We start from the raw sequence: 22410 nt of genomic DNA, 5'->3' as shown, positions 1-22410 counted from the left end.
TAATGTTTATTCATTTTTGAGAGAGACAGACAGACAGACAGAGCATGAGCAGGGTAGGGGCAGAGAGAGGGAGACACAGAACCCAAAGCAGGCTCCAGACTCAAACCCATGGATGGTGAGATCATGACCCGAGCTGAAGTTGGATGCTCAACTGACTGAGCCATCCAGCTCCCTATCTTTTTTAAAGTTTATTTATTTGAGAGAGAAAGAGACAGTGAGCATGAGTGAGGGAGAGGCAAAGAGGGAGACAGAGAATCCCAAGGAGGCTCTGCACTGTCAGCACAGAGACCAATGTGGGGCTTGAACCCACGAATCATGAGATCATGACCTGAACTGAAACCAAGAGCCTGACGCTTAACTGACTGAGCCACTTAGGGGCCCCAGCCAGGTATTTATCTTAAATTTCATCCTCCTCAGCTTAATATGTTACTTCCATACCAGTTTCACAACTGGTCAACTGTTTCTATTACATAAGTTTTAATTATCTACTGTTGCATAGCAAGCTACCCCAAATGTAGTGACCTATCATTCTCTTATCATTCTATGACTTGATTGGACTCAGCTGGATGGCTTATCTGTTCCACATGATGTCAACTAGGACTTGACTGGGCTACAACACCCAAAGTGGCTCCCTCACAGGGCTGGCAGCTCTTGCTAGCTGTTGGCCAAGAGAACTACTGACAAGCATGTCTTCTAAATTGTCCTCCATATGATCTTTCTATGTGGCTGGTTTCTGAGAGGGTGTACCACTCTCAGAAAGTGAGTATTTCAAGAATAAAGAAGCAGAAGCTGATGGTCTCTTAATGTCTCTTCTCGGTTGCACTCTGTTGATCAAAGACCAACCCAGATTCAAGGAGAGGGGGACTAAATACTCCTTTTGGTATGAAGTGTGGTTCATAGAGAGGAGAAATTGGTGGTCATTTTTCCATATTGGGTATTAAATATAAATACTAGTTAACTTCTAGTGTTTTCTTCACAAATTATTCCCCTTTATATTTTACTTACATACATTTTCCTCCTATGTGTACGAATTTAAAAACAGTGACCTCTTTCTCTGTACTAACCTAAACACATGAGTTGATGGTTGTTTTTGTCTTCAGTGAATATATATATGATACTGGAGACCTGATGTCTTTTAGACATTTAGGTAAATATTTCAAATTTAGAATTCTAATCTCTACTTTTTCTTTATCTTCTTTGGAATTAAAGAGAAGCTCTCAGACCTGAAATATACCAAAGGGGGCAGTTAGGAGGTGGATAATGAAATTTTATTGCAAATATTAATTTCCTCTTTCAGTTCATATATTTTGAATTCTCAAAAATAAATATAAAATTATTTATTACATTTCTATCATAGTCTTAATTTAATTTTATTTTTTTAATTTCCATTTTTAATTTTTTTTAAATTTTTATTTATTTTTTTTATAATTTAACTTTATCTTTTATTTTTTAAAATTTACATCCAAATGCGTTAGTATATAGGGAAGCAATGATTTCAGGGGTAGATTCCTTAATGCCCCTTACCCATTTAGCCCATCCCCCCTTCCCACAACCCCTCCAGCAACCCTCAGTTTGTTCTCCATATTTATGAGTCACTTTTGTTTTGTCCCCCTCCCTGTTTTTATATTATGTTTCCCTTCCCTTATGTTCATCTGCTTTGTCTCTTAAAGTCCTCATATGAGTGAAGTCATATGATTTTTGTCTTTCTCTGACTAACTTCACTTAGCATAATACCCTCCAGTTCCATCCATGTAGTTGCAAATGACAAGATTTCATTCTTTTTGATTGCCGAGTAATACTCCATTGTATATATATATATATATATATATATATATATATATATATATACACACCATGTCTTCTTTATCCATTCATCCATCAATGGACATTTGGGCTCTTTCCATACTTTGGCTATTGTTGATAGTGCTGCTATAAACATGGGGGTGCATGTGTCCCTTCGAAACAGCACACCTGTATCCCATGGATAAATGCCTAGTAGTGCAATTGCTGGGTCACAGGGTAGTTCTATTTTTAGTTTTTTGAGAAACCTCCATACTGTTTTCCAGAGTGGCTGCACCAGCTTGCATTCCCACCAACAGTGCAAAAGAGATCCTCTTTCTCCTCATCCTCACCAACATCTCTTGTTGCCTGAGTTGTTTATGTTAGCCATTCTGACAGGTGTAAGGTGGTATCTCAGTGTGGTTTTGATTTGTATTTCCCTGATGATGAGTGACGTTACGCATTTTTTCATGTGTCGGTTGGCCATCTGGATGAGGTGTCTATTCGTGTCTTTTGCCCATTTCTTCACTGGTTTATGTTTTTTGGGTGTTGAGTTTGATAAGTTCTTTGTAGATTTTGGATACTAACCCTTTATCTGATATGTCATTTGCAAATATCTTCTCCCATTCTGTTGGTTGCCTTTTAGTTTTGCTGATTGTTTCCTTTGCTGTGCAGAAGTTTTTATTTTGATGAGGTCCCAGTAGTTCATTTTTGCTTTTGTTTCTCTTGCCTCCAGAGACGTGTTGAGCAAGAAATTGCTGCGGGCAAGATCAAAGAGGTTTTTGCCTGCTTTCTCCTCGAGGATTTTGATGGCTTCCTGTCTTACATTGAGGTCTTTCATCCACTTTGAGTTTATTTTTGTGTATGGTGTAAGAAATTGGTCCAGGTTCTTTCTTCTGCATGTTGCTATTTCCCAGCACCACTTGCTGAAGAGACTGTCTTTATTCCATTGGATATTCTTTTCTGCTTTGTCACAGATTAGTTGCCCATACATTTGTGGGTCCACTGCTGGGTTCTCTATTCTATTCCATTTATCTAAGTGTCTGTTCTTGTGCCACATAGTGTTAATTTTAAAAACAAATACCCAAACTAACAAATTTAGCTAAGCATTTCGCTAAATAAAACAGTTAGATGCAATATTAATACACATGGATTGGGAAGAAGGAATATGTTCTGGATGCCCCTTACTCAAACATGAACTTCATTGGAATAAACTTGAAATCAAGATTCATAAAAAGCTACCATGATAATCAGCTAAAATTATTTAAAAGGAAAGAACATACTTTGTATTTTATAGGAAGAAAGATATTATTTCTATAGAGAAACATCTTAAAGAAGGTTTCTGAAGCCTGAGAACTTCTAGGAGGGGAAGATCAGAACTAAAGATTAGTTCCAGATCAGAACTAACGATTCCAGCATGGAGGATGATGACCTCATATATAAAAACAAATGTTACAACTACAAATTCACATTAATCATGGAAAACATTAACAAATGTAAATTATGTATTACTGATGGATCTCTTTGGAAAACTTGTTGGATTTTCATGCCATTTTTTCATTTATTCATCGGACGGTAGGATATTGGGTCATTAATTATAGGCATACATAACAAGTAGTATTTTTATTGTGTAAGTTCTTTCATGGGTAAATGAGACTTGAATATTCTTTAAATGGGAAATCTTCCATGTTAACATACTGGAGCAACATCACGTGTATTGAACTTAACATTATTAATGTTACCAGAGTAGTAATTGTAATTACAATTTTGTTACAAGAAGATAAGAAAATGTATATTATTTTTGTTTTTAGACATGTAACCTATGTAATAAGTAAGACATTGTTGGTGGTAATTACATGCTAGTCAGCATTGATTTCTTATTTGCTTCAAGGAGAAGAATGGAGAAGGAGCTCAAAGCTGAAACCCAGGAGAGAAGAAGGCAGTACAGTGAAAGGAAAGAGCTTTATTTAATAAGACTCGTCATTCAGCATTTACTGTTACTTGACTATTGTAGTAGAGAGATTATGCTACTGGTGAGAGCCAGTATGGCCTAGTAATTAAGAACATTGGATCTAAAGACTACCAAATCACTTACTAACTCAATGCCTCTTTGAATGTCTGTAATATGGCAGTAAAAATAGTGCTTACTTCATATTATAAATAATGTAAGGTGTATCAGCAAAAAGTGCCAACATATTTGGGATTTAAAAATAACATTTGTAGAAACATGAATGGTTTTACATAAAATATTATTTTTAAAAAAGAAAAAATCTTGAAAGAAGTTGGGGGAATGGGGGACATTTTCTATAAAGGAACAAGGATAAGAAATATAGCAAATCTCTTCAGAAACCATGCAAGCAAGAAGAGATTGGAGTGAAAAAATTTAAGTATTGAAAGAAAAAAAAAAACTAAAATTCTATGTCCAATAAAATTATTATCCAAAATTAAAGGTAAAATAACGTTTCCAGAGAAATAAAAACTGGAGGAATTCATTTCTGACCTAAGAGTAGTACGTACCTCATATTATATGGGAAACAGGGAATTGACATGTACTGGAAGATGTGTTTAAAAATGTTCTTCAGGAGAAGGAAAATGATATAGACAAGAATCTCAACTCTACATAAAGAAAGGATGAATGTCAGAGAAGGAATAAATAAAGGTAAAATAATGTTTTAGTTTCAATTGATTTACAAAAAGTATTTAAGGAAAGAATAATAATATAACAATATATTAGGCAATTCAAGCCTATGAATAAATGAAATGAATGGCTAGCAATGTCACAAGGAATGATAGGGAACAATTGGCAATACTCTTTTGCAAGTTATTGCACTATACTGGAAGCTGTGCAATGCTATTTGAAGTTGGCTAAAAACCAATTGCAATTGGTTGTGAACTCTATGACAACCACTCAAAAATTCTAAAAGAAGCATAGTAGATATTATAATAGCAGAGAGAAAATGGAATCATATAAAATGCTCAAGTAAGATAAGAAAAAGCAGAAAAGAAGAGGAAAAAAGAAAAAAAGAATGAACTAATAATAAATGGTTACAATCATGACAAATATTTATCCAGTATATCAATATTACTTTAAATGTGAATGGTCTAAGAACACCAATTAAAAGACAGAGATTGTCAAAATGTATTTTAAAAACATGGAAACTCATCTATATGTTATTACTAGAAACACACTTTATATATAAGAACTCATATAAGTTAAAAGTGAAGGGATAAAGTATCATATATATCATGTAACACTAATCAAAAGAAAGTTGAAGTTTCTATTAATTTCAAACAAAGCAGATCTCAGCACAGGAATAATTATAATGGATAATGAGGAGCACTACATAATGATAAAAGGATCAATCTCTGGCAAGATGTAACAATCTTGTGAATGCATCGAAGAACAAAGCATCAAAATACATGAGGGAAAACAAATAGAACTGAAAGGAGAAATAGATAAATTCACTATTATAGTTGAATACTTCAACACCCCTCTTTCTGTAATTGATAGATCCCACAGGCAGAAAATCAGTGAGGATAATGTTGATCTGAACAGCACTATCAGTCAACTTGATCTAGCTGACATTATAGAATACTCCATTCAACAAGAGCATAATACACATTTTTGTCAAGCACACATGGAACATCATTAAGATAGACCACATTCTAAACCATGAAATACATCTTAATAAATTTAAAAGAATAAAAATCATACATATTATGTTCTCAGATGACAAAATTAAATGATAAATCAATAATACAAAACACTGAATATTTTGAGATTAAATAAACATACTTCTAAGTAATAAATGGGTCATAGAAGAAGTCTCTAGAGGCATTAAAAATATTTTGAAACAAAAATAGAACTCACCAAATTTGTGGGATGTAGTGAAAGTATGTTTACAGGGGAATCTGTAGCATGAAATGCATGTATCAGAAAATCAGAATGGTCTGAAGTCAATAACATAAGCTTCCACCTTAGAAAACTAGAGAAACAGAGAAATTTAGCCTAAGGAAAGTAGAAGAAAAGAAGCAATAAAAATAAAAACAGAAACTTGTATATATAAAAAAAAAATTAGATAAAGCCAATAAGCCCCAAATCTGATTCTTTGAAAAGATTAATAAAACTGATAAAACTCTAGCCAGGCTAACCAAGTGAGGACAGTGAGGTGGGGGAAGAAGAAGATACACAGTATTAATATCAGAAATGAAAATGAAGTCATTGCCACTGGTCTCATAGATGATAAAAGGATAATAAAGGGATACTATGAACAATTCTATGCATACAAATTTAATAACTTAATGAAATAAATGAATTTCTTGAAAGATACACACTACCAAAACCCACACAAGGAGAAACAAATAAGTATTTTTAGGTCTATTAAATAAATTGAATAGATAATTACCTTTCAAAAAAGAGCACATGTCCTAGATTATTTCACTGGTGAATTATAATAAACATTTAAGGAAAAAATAATACCAGTTCTCCACAATCTTTTCAAGAATATAGGAGAGTGAATATTTCTTAAATCATTCCATGAGGCCAACATTTACCCAATGCTAAAACTAGATAAAGACATTACAAGGAAAGCTACATATCAATATCTGTCATGAACATGGATGCCAAAATACCCAGAAAAATACTAGAAAACTAAATGCAACAATATATAAAATGAATTATATACCATGATAAATGACATTTATTTTAGTTATGCAAGGATGATTAAACATTCAAAAATGCATCAGTATAATCCATTACACCAAAAGGCTTAAGAAGAAAGATCATATGATTACATCAATTGTTGCAGAAAAAGCATTTGACAAAATCTAACTCTGATTCATGATAAATACCCTCACCAAACTGGAAATAGAGGGAACCTCTTCAATTTGATTAAGAACATTTATAGAAAAACTAGCATCATACTTATTGGTGAGACCTAGATCCCTTCCCCCTTGAATCAGGAATAAGACAAAGATGGGTGCCTTTTCTCATCACTCCTATTGAACATCATAGTGTAAATCTTAGCTCTGTAATAAGATAAGAAAATGAAATAAAGATATACAGACTGAAAAGGAAGAAATAAAATTATCTTTGTTCATAGATAGCATGACTGTCTATATAGAAAATGTCAAAGAAATGACAAAAAATTATTAGAATTAATGAGTATAGAAAAGTCACAGGACACAAGGACAAAACAGCAATGAACATTTGAAATTATACATATAGTATAAAGCATATAAAAAGTATATGTATTGTATATCTAGAAGGAACTAATTACTAACATCAGAAACAGAAAAATGAGTTTCTCTTACAGATTTTATTATAAAAGATAAGAGGATAACATAAACAACTTTGTGTAAATAAGTTTTCTTAATTCAAAAAAAAATTTCAAGAAAATAAGCTATTTTTCAAAACATACAAAAAAGGAATTAGAATATCTGAAAAATCCTACGTCTATTTAACAAGTTGAAATGGGACTAAAATCTTCCAACAATATCAAAGAAATGTAAGGACCAGACAACCTTATAGTGATTTCTCCCAAATATTTTAAGAAAAATAACAACCATCTATATACAAACTAGTCCAAAGAGGCAAAAACAAAAGTAAGGCATAAGTAATAGTTCTCAAATCACTTTTTAAGGCCAATTAAATCTTGATACCAAATGGTTAGTTTATTATAAGAATGGAAATTCACAAGCCAATATCTTTCATCAGCATAACATACAACCTGAAAAAAAATATGAGCAGTTCAAATGTCTATAAACAGGATATTATATTATGACAAAGTTGCATTTATTCCAAAAAGCACATTTGCTTTAATATTCTAAAATTAATATAATTCACCATGTTAACAGACTAAAGAGGAAATATCATATAATGAACTCAATAGGAGTGGGAAAAAAAAAAAAAAACAAACATTTGAAATAATCAAGCACCATGCTTAAAATACCTCAGCAAACTATAATTAGAGGAAAGCTTATTTATATGATACAGGGTATTTATAAAATAATATCTTTAGCAAGCCTTATACTAATACTGTAGTGTTTAAAGCTTTCCCCCTGAGACTGGGAATGAGATAAGGTATACTCTGTAACATCTTACATTCATCATCATATTGAAGGTCCCTACTAATACAGCAAAGGCAAAAACAAAAGAAAAAAAGGAACAAAGGGAGGAGGAAAAGACAATTTTTAAGAGTGGAAAATTAAGAAATAAAACTAATTCACAGTTTATATAATATATAAAAAATCCAAAAGCATATACAACTTATTAAGATCAGTAAGAGACTTTAGCAAGGTCTTTGTACAGAAGGACAATGTAAAAAAGTTAAAGGTATTTACATGTACCACTAATTAGAAAATAAAATGAAAAAACATTTAAAATAGCATCAAAAAATCAATTCCCTAGGAAATATGACAAAATATGTGACGTTATCAATATATAAGTCAATAAAATGTTATGAGAAATAAAACAATTTAAAAAGTAAAAGGTTATGGGGCACCTGGGTAGCTCAGTTGGCTAAGTGTCCAACTTCAACTCAGGTCATGGTCTCATGGTTCATGAGTTCAAGCCCTGCATCGGGCTCTGTGCTGACAGCTCAGAGCCTGGAGCCTGCATCAGATTCTATGTTTCCCTATCTCTCTACCCCTCTCCTGCTCATGCTCTGTCTCTGTCTCTCTCTCAAAAATAAACATTAAAAAAATCTTTAAAAAACCTGAAAGGTTATGCCAAATTTTTGGATTGCAAGATTCAGTATTTATAGATTTCAATTTTCTGCAAACTGATTTATCTGTATAATGAACTCCCGTACAAATTCCCCAGGTGAAAAATCAGGATTTAACATTAATTGGAATGTAAAGAGCCAAAAATAGCCGAAACAAATGTGAAGAATAACAAAGTTTGAAGACTTACATTGCTACATTAATAAAAGGTGCATGGCATTGGCACTTGGATAGACAATCCAAGGGAACAAAAATAGAAAATCCAGGAATAGATTCTTACTTATACCAACCCTTGACTTAGGACAATTATGATCCAGTGTTATGAAGAAAGGATGAACTTTTCAATAAATAATTCTGGGTTAGGGGTGCCTAGGTGGCTCAGTTGGTTAAGCATCCAACCTTGGCTCAGGTCATGATCTCATGGTTCATGGGTCCAAGCCCTGTGTCAGGCTTTGTGCTGACAGCTCAGAGCCTGGAGCCTGCTTCGGATTCTGTGTCCCCCTCTCTCTCTGCCCCTCCCCCGCTTGTGCTCTCTCTCTCGCTCTCAAAAATAAATAATAAACATTAAAATAATAATAATAATTCTTGGTTAACTGTGTATTTGGAAGAAAAACAAAAGATCCTTAACATAAAATTTACACCACCACACAAAAATCACTTCCAGGTGGATTGTGGATACAAATTTATATAAGAGAAAATATAACTTTTGGAAGATAACATAAGAGAATACCTTCATAACTTATTAGCAGCCAAAGATTTCTTCAGCAGAACACAAAATACACTACCCATTAGGAAAATTATTGACAAATTATATTACATTAAAATTTTATGGATTACATAAAATTATTTTTAAAATTACATAAAAATAAAATATTAAAATAAAAAATCCAGTTCATCAAAGGCAGTATTTATTCAAAGCAACCAAATAAAGGGAAAATATTTGCCATACATACAACTGATAAAAGATTTTATTCAGAATATTTAAATCACCTTACAAATTAATAAGAAAAAAAAAACAACACTAGTGAATACAAGTAAAGGTATTCTTCTACCTTATTAGTCAGCAGAAAAATGCTAAGTTAAAACCACAAATGTTGGTAATGTTCTGTTTGTTGATGTGGGTAGCTATTATAAATGTGTGTTCATTTTGTGAAAATCCATCAAAGTGTTCATCTGTGATTTATGCACTTTTGTGTGTGTCTATTTCAATAGATATGTTTATTTATATAAGGGATAAATGAGTGTGGTGATTAGGAGAATTTGGCTGGTAAAGGTGGGAAAAAAAGCAGATTGGGACTTAACCTTATATTTTCCATACTGTATACTTTTTTTATTCTTTCTCTCTTTTCTCTTTAACATACAATTTATAGTGGAAGTGTTTCAGAAGTGTGAATGATGGCATTAGGATCATGTAGGATCGGGGACAGAAGGAGCAGAATGAAATTTACTTCCCCTCTTCAGACATTGCGTCTCATTTTATGTTCCCTTCTGCATAATACCAGAACAGAAAGGGCTGGAGGGATTGCAAATAAGAACTTAAAGTGGGAGAACCAAATTTTCCTTTTATTCCACCCAAACTTGACCAAGCATTCTTGCTGCTTGATGAATGCTGGGAAAGGTAAAAAGCAGGATTTTGGTTTGGGAAATTACAGTCAGTTGTGGATCCACTGTTGTGAAGGGGAAGAGTTACAGCTTTCCTGGCAGCGGCAATGGGTAAAAATATGAAACATCTGTGAACATATCAAGGCTGTATATGATGGAAGCAGGATAGCCCAACATAGAGATCACCGGATTTGGAGACGGACTACTGTTTGAATTCTAGCTCATCAATTTACCATGTGACTTTGGGCAAGTTATTTATTCTCCCTGTAGTATGTACAAAATATCTCATCTGTAGTTTGTATAAAATATCTATGCCTATTTCATAAGATTATTGTGATGATTAAATAAACATTATTCACATAAAATACTTAATGGTGCCTGCTGAAGGATGGATATGCAGCACATGTTAGCTGGGATGATGATGATGGTGTTGGAGTGTTTCAGAAACCTGCATCAATAGCCTTTCATTTTAAGACCCGTTTGTAGCTGCTGCATCAACAATAGCCAAATTATGGAAAGAGCCCAAATGTCCATTGAATCATGAATGGATAAAGAAGATGTGGTGTATATATGTAATGGAATATTACTCAGACATAAAGAACAATGAACTCTTGACGTTTGCAATGATGTGGATGGAGTTAGTATCATGCTAAGCAAAGTCAGAGAAAGACAAATCCCATATGAGTGCACTTATTATGTGGAATTTAATAAACAAAACAAAGGATCACAGGGTGAAAAAAGAGGAAAACCAAGAAACAGACTCTTAACTATAGAGAACTGATGAATCACTAAATTGTACTCCTGAAACTAATATTACACTGCATGTTAACTAACAGGAACTTAAATAAAAACTAAAACAAACAAACAAACAAAAACAAAAAAACAAAAAACCAAAAACCAAAAACCGTATAAGTTAACTCTAAGACCAACAGTATCTTGTTGGTTATAGAGGACCCTCAATTTCACCCAAGAGAGGTCTCTTCAGCCTATATATTCATTAGATTCATAAAATATGACCTGTCCCAGGTAACTAGTAATAAGACATTTTCACTAATGGTACCTAATATTTTATCCCTTAACACATCGGAGGCTCGATGAAAAGCCTGATCCCTCTCATTTTGACATCACTGTATATGCTGTAGTGTTTCTTCTACCAACTTAAATTTTTTTAGGCAACTGTAAATTGTACTAAGCACCTACTGACTACCAGGCACTGTATTGAGCACTAATTATCCAAAGTTAAAAGATAAATTTGGTGTTCTCTGGTAAAACATAAACTAGGTAAGACAGATAAAAGCCTAGGAAGTTGGGGAAGCGTACAGGAAGAAAATCCAAACCAGACTAGCTGACTTGGGCAGAAGCATGTTAAGGAAGAATACCTGGAGAATGTGAAGGTCAAGCCAAGTTTTAACAGAACAGGAATTAGCCAAGTTAGAAGGGATGAGATCATTCTAGGGAGCCTATGTGGAGGCAAAGTGGTAGGAGAGAACATGTTGCATTTAGGGAAATGCAAGTGTTTCTACAAGGCCACCTACTTGCATTTTGAATGACTGATGCTTAGATTTTTTTAATTTAATATTTTACATACAAATTATTATTGTCCATTTGTAGAGTTAAAACTGCATATGCTCTTATTGACCCAATATCAATAAAAAAGAGAATTGAGAGTACATACATGATTTATAAGATCCACTAAATTCCATTGTGAACAGGAAGTGGAATGTTTTTAAGCCTTACTTTGCATTTTGCCTGGTAACCACAATCCTAATCAGCTGAGATATCCTAGGAGGCCAGGCAAGTAATATTTATATTGCACTTTAGGAAATGCAGCAATTAGCTATAGTCCCAGTCTACCAGAGTGGGATCATATAAAACTTTTAATTCTGTCTTCCAGAAAATAGGTAAGGTTGAGAGAGACGGTCAAGGAGCAGAACTAGGGACAAGTTATTTCTGTAATTATCTTGTTCTGTGACTCTGTATTTGATGCATTTTCATTACGAATGTAAAAGCAATTTAACTCTGGGAAAGTTTGAATGATGTCAGGTACAAAAACCATAGTCTACAGTCTATTTTATCATATGCATTCAAAGATTACGTGAAACCCACCCAGGAAAAAAAAAATTAAATCTTATTCTATTTAAACACCATTCAGTTCGAGTAATTTTTACCTGTTTTTCAAATCTGAGCATCTGAATCTTACCTACAATTCTTAGTGTGAGTCTACCCATTTAAAGAACTCTTTATATGTATTTACTTTTGAGACTCTTTTTTTTCAGGATTTATTAAAAGAATGCTCAAAATTACATGAGAATGAATAATTTCACAACATGAAATACAAGCTATAAAAACTATGTAAAATGTATTAAGAGTGGTATATTTTCAAAAAAGTATCTGGCTAGATTTTCAAAAATTACAAATAGCATGCAAAGTGATTCTGGTCTTAACCTCCATGCCACCCCCATCATGAACTGGTATCTCAAAACTAGTCTTGTCTGAATGTTTACATTCTCAGTCTAAATGTGTGTGCCATACCGTACTGAATGGGGCCTAATTTCAGTCTCTGGCAGAAAGTACTCAAACTCCAGATTTCACCAACATATTTCTATAGTTCTTTAGTTCTTACCCGATCCACATAATGCTGAAATTGAGGGTGTACCTTATTTTAATGTGCTCTGAAAAATGCCAATTACAGCTGCCTATTTCCTGGGGATAACAGCTCTCGTGCATTTTCTAATCTGTGCTACGGTGTTGTGTATGTGTACACATAAGCACCTGAATTTTTGGCAGAGAGATGGTTGTTCCAGATTGACAATATAGCACCTGAAAATAGGTTCTTGCTGTGAAAATTTTGGATTCTATCAAAGATACTCTTACACTACCATATCCTCTCATTCCAAACCTTCCCATGTTCAAGGTTTTAATGTTTAAACTTTTGTATCCACTATAAGCAGAATTCACTATACCTATACGAACTCTGTATTTACTAATTGAATACAAAGTAGTTAAATTACATAAGCAATAGTTTGTAACCTATAAAGTTACTCAAATTAGAATAAAATAGGAAAGTTATAAATCAAATATGCCATTTTGTGTCATTTACTTCAGCAACTTTGATATGAATGTGTTGTTTTAAGGATTTTGATTTTTTAAAATTTCATTAGCAAAATTTGTGATCCATATCACACTTCCCCCAAACTACCTTTGGACTGTTAAAATATCTTTCCTACCTGATCACACAACCTACTGAGGTCATATAGAGACAATAGCAATTTTATGAACTCGTAGATAGAGGAGGATGCTTGCTTTATTTTGCTTTAATATGGAAGGGAAGCCTTTACAAAATTTTTTAATGTTTATTTATTTTTGAGAGACAGAGAGCGTGAGTAGGCAAGGGGCAGAGAGAGAGGGAGACACAGAATCCAAAGCAGGCTCCAGGTTCTAAGCTGTCAGCACAGAGCCCAATGTGGGACTTGAACTCACGAACCACAAGATCATGACCTGAGCTTGAAGTTGGCCACTTAACCAACTGAGCCACCCAGGTGCCCCATAAGGAGGCCTTTTAACGCTTTAATTCCCTTCAACCTAGGAAAAATAATTTACACTATTTTTATTACCCTCATCAATAGATCCAATTGTATTTCTGTTTAGATCTTTATTTTCCTTATTCACTTTCACCTACCTGATCCTGCCTTTACTTGTTTCAAAAGGCTTTTAAAGACTACTTTATTTCTCTATGCTTAAAAGACTTCTAAGGATGTCTAACTGACAAGTGTATAGTGTCAAATCCTACTGTTCCTAGGATATGTACAATGATAGCTCTTATCTACACAAATCATGTAATTCATCACTTGAAGACCCTCTGAAAAATACAAACATGTTAATAGTTTACCTATATGTCTTCTATTTTCCTATGAATTTTCAAATTTGGTTTTGGGGGAGGACATACTTCACACTGCTTAAGTCCCATACACTTGGACAGAAACCAGAATAAAATAAGGGAGTCGATATAAATCTAGATAGCTGATCTTTTAGTCCAGAGTGAAAGGCTTCTTTCATATCTCTTCAGGCAGGGAGCAAGAGTTAATCCACAGCCACCCTCCCACCTGGAATGTGAAATACTCAGGTGGTTTCAGGGAATGATCAGAACAAGTCTATATTTTGCTTTCAATTCACGAGCTTTGTCATTTTATAGCTACAGTGGTCATCAGTACAACTGAGCAGAACTTTGGAAAGGATGGTACAAGGTTTTTAAAAAATCACTTTCTAGACTATATTAAATTCTACGAGAATATTTATGAATAAAGAAGAGGTAACTTAACTTGCCTTCCTTTTCAAGAACTGGCTCATAAGGAAAGGTAAAATACAAGACTTGGAGTGTTCTGAAAACTAATTGTAAAAACTCATCTGAAAATGAAGATACTGTGGCCAAAAAACAAGGAATAAATCACCTTCCTGGTAATGTAATTTTCACTTTAGGGCTTCTTTAACTCTTGAGATCTTCTTAATAACATACTTTATTCATTTTTTTAGTGTTAATTTTCTGTGTCTAGTCTTCTTTATTATTCCAGATCCAACAAGTTTATAGAACAAATAGCAAAAGTCTTACAGGAAATGTTTGAAGCAAGGATCTCTTTTACTCTAGGGGCTAAGCCTATCTGACCAATTCTGGAATTACTGATGGCCAGTTTTGCTCTTTTTCCCTATCTCAGCACTTGGTCTTTCTGGCCCTGCACACAGGCATGTGGACACCCTCAGCCTGCTTTGTTCAAGTTTTGTCCACACCTGTGCCAACAGCCATTCCTCAGGCCAAGGGGTATGGTTCATATTGGATCAAGTTTTGAAGAAAGAGTTCTTATGGAAACTGGATGCTGGCCTGAGCAATTCAAGCATGAAACGCCAGGGACCTGTGTAGTAAAATGTTTTCAAGGAAGCAGTGCTCAGGCTCTGGGTGAGCACATTCCCTGGGCCTCATGGACTTCGGACTCCACATGAGGTCAGCAGACAGACAGGGTGAAACCCTCTGAGTCCAGGGCTCAGAACTGGGCCCCAGTTTTCCAGGTCAAAAGGTATTATTGCAGGGAAGCCTGTTGGGTACATGTGAGAGAACCATTGATATTATAAATAGGACTGTTCCCAGCTATGAAGAGGGCAATACCAGGCCCTTATTTGATTATAAATGTAGATGGGACGCCTGGGTGGCTCAGTTGGTTATGCATCCGACTTTGGCTGAGGTCATGATCTTGCGGTTTTGTGAGTTCAGGCCCCACATCAGGCTCTGTGCTGACAGATGGCTCAGAGCCTGGAGTCTGCTTAGGGTTCTCCCTTTCTCTCTGCCCCTCCCCCATTCACACTCTGTCTTTGTCTCTCTCAAAAATAAACAGACATTAAAAAAAATTATAAATGTAGAGTTGGAAAGGCATATACATGTTTCATAAGAATCATAAAGAAAAAAATTAATAAGGGAGTCAAAGAAGGAAGTGGTTCTTTCATGCCAATGAAAATGCTTTGAGAATTGTAAGCTAGTATTGACTCATTCTATAAATATTTTACAGAATCTGTTGTCTCAAATACTGTACTAGGTGCTAGGAGTATATCAGTGAATGAATAGGACAAAGCTTCTCACCTCATGCAGTTTATATTCTAGTGGGAAAGATAAACATTTAAAAAGTATTTAAAAAATAATCATGTGTATAATTAAAGTAATTAGAAATATTGGTAAATTTGATAAATAAAATAATCAATGAAAGATAAGTATTCCAGGCAGGGACAAATGGCTTTTCATGTAACAGTAAGAGATGATGTTGGAGGCCAAAGTATTCAACACCTTCTAGACCATAGTAACAACTGAGATTTTATTCCATGAGGAATAAAAATTCATCAAAGAATTTTTGGTAGAAAATTTTCAAGATGTGATTTACATTTTTGAAAAATCACTGGCTGCTATGTAGAGAGAGGCAAAGGTAGTAGCAAGGAGACTAAAATAGAATCTGTGAGGAATGAGAGTTCAGAATGTCATTACAGAAACTAGAGTGCAACAATTTATTCAAAATAACATGGTTTTTTTTTTTTTTTTATGTTACCATTTGAATACCAGATTCAAAAAATCCCCATGATGGGGTGCCTGGGTATCTCAGTTGGCTAAGCACCAGACTCCTGATTTCAGTTCAGGTCATGATCTCTTGGTCCTGAGGTCAAGTCTCCCATCAGGCTCTGTGCTGGGCATGGAGCACAAGATTTTCTGTCTCTTCTCCCTCTCCCTATGCCTCTTTCCCCTCCCCACACTTGTGAGCATGGGTACTCATTCTCTCTTTCTCAAAAAAAAATCCCATAAACAGTTGGGATTATGCTCATGCACTGTTGGTGCAGGTAAAAGATAGATGTGAGAGGAAAGAACAAGAACAAGTCAGCCTTCTCTTTAAATCTTGGCAGTATGGCTTGTTACTTGTAGAAGTAACAGTATGAAATAGGTAGGAATAAGTGAGTTGAGTGGATCTAAATCAAGGGTCCATGTAAAGAGTTCTTAGGATTGCACTTTAAATTCCACCTAAATTGGCTACTTGGGGATACAGATCTCAGCCAAATAAATAGATGAGGCTAGGATGCAAAGAATAGGACACTAACTCAAATGTGCACATTATTTTGGGTCTAGCTGATCCTGATGACACTTACTTTTTTGCTGTCCATATCCCCCTCCTCCCACCATATCTTTTTACCCAACTTCCAGCCATTGGCTCTGAATCTGTCCTGCTACCTGGTCTTCTGGTCTAGCTTGGTCTAGCCTGGTTCACTGCTTCAACTTCACTGGACTCCAGCTATTCGCAAAGCACTATTGCTCTTCCGTGAAATCCCCGCCTGGGCACTGTCTTTTATGTTTTCTTCAATTTGAATGCAGATACTTCTGTTAAATTCGGTGTTAATTCAATTAGAGATTGCGAATGAAGCACAGGGAGCAGACCGCAAGCGGCCTCATTTTAGCAAAGCCTCCTGATAGCTTTCTCAGCTCCAGAAAGTTGTCAGCTTCGACCAAGTATGCTACTGCATGTACAAAAAAGTAATGCTACAGCTTCTATTTGAGAGCATGACAGTGAAAAAATATACTATTTTTCTCTAGTCACTGAGAAAAATAATTATTAAAGTGTATACCATAGCCACTGTAGGCAGCATTATGTAGTATGGGGGATGCCACAGTAAACGATACGGTGTCTGCTCTCATCTTGTATGCCCTGAGAACATGGCCTCATTAATTCCAGAAGGCCCCATTAAAAAGGTGGCAGTGCTCTGCAACCTTGTTTTCTCACCCATTAACCACAGCGCCCTGACCACAAGATGGCCTTTTTCATGTAGGATTACATGACACCACTCTGACTTTCCTAAGCATAGCTCACATAGTATAATAAGAAACAACTGGCTTTGGCCAAAAGAGACTCAGCTGCCACCAGCCTAAATGACACTCCTTGTCACTAGGGAGTTATGATCTCGCTGGGGAACATAAAATGTGCTTACATGAAATAATCACTGAATAATGCCGGACAACATAAAAGTAAGATCTCTTTGTCCATTGATTTAGGCTATGAGAAGGATGTCTCACGTGAACGCTTGTTCTTGCCAGCCTCACCATATGCTGCTAGTGAAGCTTAAACATTTCAAAAACTGTGTCATTCCTTAGGTCAAGTCTCCATGTTTTTCTCTTGAGGAAAGTCTAGAAAGGTGCTTCTAGTAAAGCCCTCAGGCAACTGTAGACAGGAACTCCATTACTCACTGTGCGGTTCTTCCAAAAACAACCTTGATTTACCGTGGATAAATGGACACAGGGGTAGCTGGCCTCGGTAGTAAAACTTTGAAATGAGATACGATCATTGCCAATAAATCTATTTTGGCAAATGAAATTCTAGTATGATTCCCTCACAAAGAGAAAGGATATAGATGTAAACAGAGGTAGGTATTGATATACAAATGGTGCCTTGCTACATGTAAAGCTGTGAAGCTCAGTCAGTGAATAGAAGAGGCATACTTCCTGCCCATTCTGTGAGGGGAGATGGTCATTAAATAAACACACAATTAATTATATAATGACTACTATGATGCCTGCTCGAAGAAAAAAATATAAGTGCTTTGAAAATGTATAACAATGTTTTGATCTAGTCTCGGGGACGTGGATTAGCTGTCAGGATTCCGTTTCAGCCCTAGTCAATTAGCTTGTCATCACTTACTTGGAAGTGTTCTGGACTTCCTGCTAGTCAAGGACTCCTCTAGCCTCCTCACTGGCCATAGAAAAGTTCTGCTAGTTTTCTAAAGGACTTTCACACTCTACCATCTAGAAAACTCTGTGAAACCAGTCATTGGTGGAAATATAATCAGCACCACAGTCCATGTACCTTAAATTATTAGTTTACCTGGTTCAGTGAAACCAGCCACACCTCCCAAGTTATCCAGCATGATGAGGACACCTGTGTGTACATTCCCTACTGTCCTCCACGTCACTCTAAATCCTTACCTTGTGTTTTCTGTAACTCGCCATCTATTTTCATCTAATCCTGTATCTTCAGCCTCTGCTCGGCATCCTTATTACCTCTGTCCTCTCACTGAAGCTTGACTTTCCCCAAGGTCATAGCTTTACCTGAAGCCTTCTCAAGTAACGGCTCTTTTCTCTCCAACACCTTATGTCTTGCTGGATACTGCTTTTCATTGCTGATTCCTGTATGCTTCCTGACAAAAGCACACTTACACACACACACACACACACACACACACACACACACACACCCTGAAAAACACTCCTATGAGTTGATACTACAAACTAATAGCATTTACATAATGTTAGTGCCAGGCACTGATGTAACTTAATCTTCATGATAACACTATGAGTTATATCTATATCTATATCTATATCTATATCTATATCTATATCTATCCCTATCCATATTTTACAGATGTATTTGGAGACACTGGGATGTTAAGTTAGCCGTCCACAGTCAGCTAGAAAATATTAGCGCCAGGATTTGAACAGTGGCAGTCTGGCTTTTAGAGTCCAGCCTCTTAATAATTATGTCATATTGCTTCCCACCATTTGGTGCCATTGTCTTCAGTCTTCTGAGCCACTGCCTCTTCCTTAGGGAAGATTTCAGCACTAAAATCACTGATTTTTTTCCTCCATTATTAGTCCTGTCATCAATCTTGGTGACTTTAACAGACATGGGGAAGATCCCTTCGACATGAAGGCCTCACAGTTCCTTGATGTCATCTCCTCTGCCATCCACCCTTTGAGTGCCCACTAGCTCTTGTCATCACCAATAACGGCAATAATGGCTGCTTCCTCCAAATCTTCCACAGTGTGATCACCACCTCTCATCCTTCCACTTCAAACCTCCAGTACCTCTACTCCTACAAGTTTTCCCGCTTTATCGTGTCCTTACTTTCTCCTTGCTCACTTGGATCCCATGCATTATTCTTACAATCAATCCCTTGCACATACCCTCTATTTCTTCTCTCCTTTCTTCCTCGGGCTTTCTTGACTGATACAAATCTATTCCACACTGAATCTAGTTCTTCATCTGCACTCGCAGGCCTGTGCAGCTGAACTTGAAGAAAAATGCAGTCAGGTTTACTTTATTTTTTTATTTTTATTATGAAATTTGTTGTTAAATTGGTTTCCATACAACACCCAGTGCTCATCCCAACAGGTGCCCTCTTCAATACCCATCACCCACCCACCCCTCCCTCCCACCCCCCCATAAACCCTCAGTTTGTTCTCAGATTTTAGGAGTTTGCTTTAAACTTATGAAAGCAAACCTCAGAACCTCCTAGTAATTCTGTATTTTACTAATCAGTTCTTTTTCCTAGTTCAAGGTAACTATTTCACACACCCTCCTCCCTCCACAGACCTAAAGCATTACCTACTTACCCCTGAAGAGGAGATAATGTTGCCTCTTATATCCTGGGCAATACGAATCCATAAAAAGAGACCATCCTGATCCTCCCACCTTCAAACCTCCAACTAGTTGCATCCATGCTTGTATACTCTGCCTCTCCTCCTTTCAAAAGGGATGGCAACCGAAGCCCATTTCCAACCACATTTTTTTTCTATTTCACAATATAATTAACTCTTAGTCACATTTAGAAATCAACTATAGATACTGAAAACTTAAACAAAATAAAACCATTGGATCCTGTATCCGATGTGTGGGTTTTTTTTTTTTTTTAAACATTTTCAGCTTAGCTACTGTTTTCCTCTTGGGAACTATCCCAGTAGTTTTATTCTCCCCAAAGTAATTGTGGACCTATCAACACGATTGATTACAGAAATAAGTAATAGAGGTAGGATCTTCACTTTCTTATTGGATTCCCATAATGCAGTCTGCATTTCTCAGCATATTGAGCTTTTAAATTATTAATCATGTACATAGTCCAAAACCACATCCATAGCATACAACATATAATATAGAGAGAGCAAATTATACCCTGGTGTCCAATGTTTCTGGTGACAACATAAACCAGAAGAGGAAAGCTTAAGCTGTTTGCACATGTCACCCAAGAGGAAAAGATGAAAACAACATTTAAAAAGTAAAGGGACCTTAAGCAAACTTTCAGAACCTCCTAGTAATTCTGTATTTTGTACTTCAGAATTTTGAACTTCTGCATAGTTTGGTATGATAAATAACAAATATATTTTCTTAATTTCCCATCCCATTCTTACTAAAAGAAGTATGGTTGAGTTTTTCTAAAATGATGGGTCATAGCTATTGAAGCTAATATTAACATCAGCTTTGCAGTTTAGTATTCAAATATGACCCTTGCTTCAAACATTCAATCATCCCGTCCTTGTGAAAGTATGAGAGAGGTAGATGAAATACCTTGGTTACTTAGGTTGCAAAACTTGGGATTAGTATTTCTTATTTTCCTTTTCTACCTCTCATCCCCTCAAAACACGAGCCCTGGTGATGCAGGAGCCTGCTTTGGATTCTGTGTCTCCCTCTCTCTCTCTCTCTGCCCCTCTCCTTCTCATGCAGCTTACATGAGACTTATAGTCTACTTAAGGAGAAAGGACACTTACATAAAAGCTCAGATGATGGCCTGAGTATATAATTTAGTATATACTTATACTAAGTGGGAAATGAGTGTATTCCAAACTGAGAGATCTGGCATGAATTACCTGTGTGCAATCAGTTATCAAACTTCTTTTCCTTTATTCTTCAAAAAACCTTCTACACAAGTTTTAATCTTGTTACTGTTTACCCATGTTTTGATGTCATCACCCACACGGGGATTACTACAACAGCTTCCTAGCAAGCCTCTTCATCCTCCAATTCATGCTATATATAGTTCACTGTCAATATTTGCCTCCCTAAGCATTGCTTTTGTTACTCCCTGCTCAAAAACATTCTAGATCTCCTTACCTCAAACCTTATGTAGTCTTAACTACTTTGCTCAACTTTTAAGACATGTCCAAATCTGGTCACATCCTTATTTCCTGGGAGGCCCCCACTCCTTAGCCTAATAAGGTCAGTATCCTCACAATGAAACCATGGAAGTCCATTCTTTCTGAGCCCTCACAACTCTTTCCTCACATAGGCAGCTTTCCTCATGTCTTCTGCCTCTGAAATTTTAGCCTATCCTTCAAGGCCAAACTAAGACCCTCCATCTTCACGATACCTTCTCATACTGTATCTCTTTTTTCCTCCTCTCCTCTATGCCCCTGTGATACCAATGGCATGTACCACATAGAATAGCACATGCCTATTGAACTTATTCAAAAGCTTATTATTTCCAATTATTAATTCCTAGGAGTCAGGAATGGCATTTTATACAGATTCTACAGCACCTGCCCTGACATGAATACATAGTAGGAATTTATTAGCTAGATACTTAGGGTTTTTATGACCCCCCTCTTTACTGTTTTATATTTTCTAAAAAGAAATATACACCTAAATAAGTTAGTAAAATATGTATCTATTTTTAACATAAGTTCAATATAGTATTACATATATGTGTGGGTATGTTGTACAGATTTATAGCTTTTATTTAAAGGATATTTCTGGGACTTTCAAAAGAATCTAATAAGCTCTGGGGCACCTGGGTGGCTCAGTCGGTTGGGTGTCCTACTTCGGCTCAGGTCATGATCTCACAGTTTGTGAGTTCAAGCCCCGTGTTGGGCTCTGTGCTGACAGCTCAGAACTTGGAGCCTGCTTTGGATTCTGTGTCTCCCTCTCTCTCTGCCCCTCCCCTGCTCATGCTCTCTCTCTATCTTTCAATATGAATAAACATTAAAAAATAAAGAATCTAATAAGCTCTTAAAATGATACTTCTCTC

The sequence above is a fragment of the Leopardus geoffroyi genome, chromosome B1 (assembly GCF_018350155.1).
Source record: "Leopardus geoffroyi isolate Oge1 chromosome B1, O.geoffroyi_Oge1_pat1.0, whole genome shotgun sequence".
NCBI lineage: Eukaryota > Metazoa > Chordata > Mammalia > Carnivora > Felidae > Leopardus > Leopardus geoffroyi.
This window is presented reverse-complemented; position numbering follows the sequence as displayed.